Source organism: Amphimedon queenslandica, unplaced genomic scaffold (assembly GCF_000090795.2).
Source record: "Amphimedon queenslandica unplaced genomic scaffold, v1.1 AMPQUscaffold_13426, whole genome shotgun sequence".
Lineage (NCBI taxonomy): Eukaryota > Metazoa > Porifera > Demospongiae > Haplosclerida > Niphatidae > Amphimedon > Amphimedon queenslandica.
The window spans coordinates 24,653-29,395 of NW_003546338.1; the positions used below are offsets into that span (position 1 = coordinate 24,653).

At 34.1% G+C, this 4,743-nt stretch overlaps 1 long non-coding RNA gene across 1 annotated transcript; it reads left to right on the forward strand.

Annotated features, from left to right (window-relative positions):
• Window positions 1-724: 724 nt before the first annotated feature.
• Window positions 725-1,475, forward strand: LOC105312618 (uncharacterized). Its single transcript, XR_002184718.1, has 4 exons — window positions 725-842; window positions 906-1,184; window positions 1,232-1,309; window positions 1,360-1,475. It is a non-coding gene; the product is annotated as an uncharacterized LOC105312618 (long non-coding RNA).
• The last annotated feature ends 3,268 nt before the right edge of the window (window positions 1,476-4,743 follow it).

Sequence of the window (4,743 nt, forward strand, 5' to 3'; positions counted from 1 at the left end):
ACCACGCATGGTACCACGTGGGTGTGAGCATGCGCAGATTGACTTGCCGCACTGGCTAGACCACGTGTTGGACTTCTTTAGTTCTTCTTCGAGCTTCTTCTCGTTCTTTTGTTCCTTGACTTCCTATAGATGTTGACTCTGACTTATAACTCCTCAGAAATTGTCTCTCACTGGGCTGACCATATGGATTAAGTTGAAGTTAGGCTTACTTTTATTGAAAATTGTTATACACCACGAGATCAAACTTATGAACCTACATCAGTGTCTTATTGTCAAGAATGGGGCAAGCTAAGTGATGCTTCATCTAACGGGAGAGGAGCTAATTATAGCACGATTCAAGTTGCTGAAGACGTTGATTTGACTCTAACGACTAATACAGAGACACTGGTACAAGATGACGTCCCACTAAAGAAGCTGAGGCCTCAACACAAAATGGCCTCATGTTGTTTTTGTAAAGGAACCACTGGAGCAGTAAGTGTCCTTACAAGGATACTCTTGATGTTACGACTGAGGAGTCCCTAACGAGCTTGGAGTCTTGAGTGAAGTAAGTACAGGATTGATTTACTTTCAAGTACTGTCGCTTTAGTGTTGCAAAGCTATAGTATTTAGTGTTTTTTTAATTTACCAGGTGTTTACGGTACTTTTCCACTCAATGGAATTTTGAGTAGCATTGTTATTTTTAATGTATGCCGTATTGCTAAAATAAAAGCACAAAAATAATAATAATAATAATAATAATAATAACAATGTACTTTTCTTTCTCTCTCATTACTTATTAACAACAACTACATTTCTTATCTTTCTTACGAGGGATTTGTAATGAGCTTGGAGTCTTAAGAGAAGTAAGTAAAGGATTGATTTTCTGATGGTCATGTACTGTCCCTTTTAATATTATAAAATTTTAGTATTTTTAAATTACCAGCTATACGGTATTCATCTATGAATGGAATTTTGAGTAGAAGAGCTACATGTAAAAACTTGGCAGACTACGATTGACGGACTTCAAGACAATAATTAGAATAAAATTAATAGTTTAATAACGTATAGTACCACTCTCTCTCTCTCTCCATCTTGTAGTTGATGTTTCAGAATTTATTGAAGTCGTTGCCATTAGTTTCAAGGAGCCACGCCCACATGAAGCAGACGAGGGAGATGATGTTAGCAGGTGTTGCGTTGAAGCTAAAGTTAGTAACATACTGTGTGATGTAATTATGATGTCATGAACTTTTAGATAAAAATAAAGTTTTCTGTTGATAGTGTCAGTGCCTATATTGATTGCTCTTTTAGTCGAATTTTACAGGTCAATCAGGTACAAAATAAATTTTTCACTAATTTTATATTACAGTGTATTTTTTAAAGTATTCAGGAGGTTGACTTGACCTCTGTGTGTTCCAACGAAACCACAGGCTAGGCAGCGTAAGGTATGTTAAACACGTAGCATAAGTACAGTACATGTACATCAATATGCATCAGAAATGGAAATGGGCCCAGATTTGTGAGCCATTTTTATACATTGGTCCAATTTTTGAACACCTTTTAAAAATTTGTAAAAAAATTAAACTTCATCTAAATCAGTTCAAAATTTCTACATAACATAAGTACATGCATACGTATCAGAAAAATTGTAAAAATTAAAATTTTTCTTTCATTTTTGCTGAAATTTGCAAAATTCCTGGTACAGGATGTTGGCCTCATTTTTGAGCAACTTTAAAATTTATATAAAATCTAAACTTGATCGGAATCAGTTCAAACTTTGTACACAACATAGAAACATGTATTTGTATCAGGAACAATTATAAAATGGAGAATTCTCTCCTTTTCATTTTTGACAAAATTTTAGACAAAATCCCTGTACTAGAGTATGGGATGTTGCCCCCATTTTTGAGTAACTTAATAACCCACTGACAAGAAGCTGCAGGAACATTATGCCAGACATATTACTAATGCCATCTCTTTCAAATCAAGTATTAACTGAGAATGATGATACAACATTATATCATTAACCATCTTTCGGGACTGAATCCCTAACTGATGATTTGTATTAACTGACTCAGTTTATTACAATGTACTAACAACTAGCTGTTCTTGTTGCTACATGTACATGTACATACGTGTACATGTATTGGTCTTATTTGGGCGGTGTGATTTTAAAGAATACACAACGCTATACAAAAATGGCTCCAAAATTACCCCCAGTTTTTATTACATTTTCTGATACATATTGATGTCCTTATGCTATTTAGAAAGTTTGAGCTGTTTCCAACAAATAATTTTAAAGTTATGAGCATTTTAAAAAATCGGCCAATTTTTGAAAATTACCCAAGGCTATATAGTATAGCCCATGCTTTTTTCCAAAAAATGGCTCCGAAATCACCTCAATTTTATTACATTTTCTGATGCATATTGATGTCCTTATGCTATGTACAGAGTTTTAGCTGATTCCAACAAATAATTTTTGAGTTGTGAGCACTTTTAAAATGAGCCAATTTTTTAAGAAGAGCAAAATTTTGTTCTGAAAAATGGTTCTGAAGTCGCCATAATTATGTTTTTTTTTTTATTTCTGGTGCATATTGAGTTTTGACCATTTTGAAACTGAGGTAATTTCTAAAAAGAGGTTCCAAAATCACCTCTAATTATTGTGTCTTTAACCTTTTTGGCTGATTTATAAATTTCAACCCTCAAAATGTATTCAGTGCATTGCCACTGCAGTTAGTAACTTAGTACTGATCAATGTTGTACATGTACATGTAACAAGTTCCCTAAGGTCTGGTTTATTATTAATATGTTGTAGGGTCTTGTTGGATACTTTGTCATTGAGTTTGAGGTTCCCTCTTATCCTGTGTACTTCAGTACTAGTCCTCAAGATACACCTACTCACTGGCACCAGAGGATATTCTTCCTCAATGAACCCATACAAGTTCAAACAGGTGGGTCTGGTTTAAGACTAATGTACTCATTACTGTCTATACTTATTAATTGGAGTCAGTATATCAAATACTGTCTGTCTGTTTGTATGTACATGTATATCACTCCTTATTATACATGTACATGTATGTTGATTACTATTGTTAATTATTGTTATTATTATTATTAGGTGATCTATTACGTGGTTTCTATAAGAGCAGGGATAGTTCAAGATCACTTGATATCAAGATACAGATGATGTTATTCCCACTCTCAAAAGAATCCCAAGTACCAGAACACATGTACACTATCATCATGTGTGTTTAGTTTGTCTTTGGAATTAATAACATTATTGTTAAACTCTTCGCTAATTAATATATTTTTTAATATTTAAAACAAGCAATAATAACGAAGCAAATCAATTATATCAAGCATCAATGTTAATATTAAAATCAAGTCCCAGTTCATTTCTAATAGCTTCAATCCAGTCCTCACCTAAAGCTATTGCTGCATCAGCATAACTGCCTCTTACAGCAATGAATGAGTCTAAGAACTTTTGACAGTGCTCCTGCACTTGAGGTAACTTCCTCTTAAAACTAAGACTAGCCTTGAACTCATCGATACACTTGTCCATTGAAGGATTCACTCTGACAGCATTATTGACCAAACGAAGAGCAAATAATTTATTGGCAAGATCAGGGACAGCTTCCATTGGTAGTGAAGTAAGATCAGCATAATGAGATACAAGAACATCATTGATGACTTTCTTTACTTTATTGACATCAACAGTAGCTGATGGACCTAATAGAGGTCAAAGGTCAGTATATACACACATTATTATCACTTACTAGCTCCTCCAGTGGATGATACTAACGTTGATTCATGTACTACATTAGAGGAGGAGGTAGTATGGCCTGTGAAATGAGGTATTATAAAATTAATTTTAATTATCATTGACTTGCTCATTAATGGAGGAAGAGCAGGAGGTGATTTGTTGATGTAGACAATTTTTGAAGGATCTATTCCAGTTAATTTAATAGGACAATGAAGGGGCTTTGTAGCAACACCAATTTCAGCATACACTGACATACTGCAGGTTGCATATGAGGGAGAGGGACATGATGAATAATGCTCAATTGTAGACTGAAGTAACTATAGTATAAAGAAAGACATTGCATGATTTAATTCCATAGGCACATACTTCCATTGGTTCTCTGTCAAGATAAACAGTCCATCCTTGCTGAAGTTGAGTAGTTTGTAGTGTCATTTTGAGTGTTCCATTTGGTTGAATAAACTTGAATGAATCAGCAATATCATCATATTCAACTGACGTCTGCTTGTTCTCTAAATACTATACATGAACATAAAGACAACAACACTAATCAATAAAAGCCATACATTATTATGTATGTGTGCACAAAAATGCATGTATAATAATACTTTACCGTTTTAAGAACTTCCAAATCTCTAACAACAGAATACATAGCTTTCCAATGACCAAGTTCTTTCTTATCATAGTACATCATTCCAGAATACAATGTATCACGAAAATGTCCTAAACATATTTAGTTCCCATAATGAAACATGTATAATATACCATTATTACCTGAATGTGTAGTGGAATGATCAGTAGAGGATTGTAGTGATTCATCATCATTCCTTGCTGGACACTGTTCACTGGATACAGTAGCTTTAGGTTCATCAGAATCACTTGGTACATGATCTGACTTCTGTACTGTTGGTTCATCAGTAGTATGGGATCCTACATCATGGACTAACTGAGAAGGATCATCATTAATTGAGTCTATAAGGTAAAGCATAACATGCAGTATACATGAT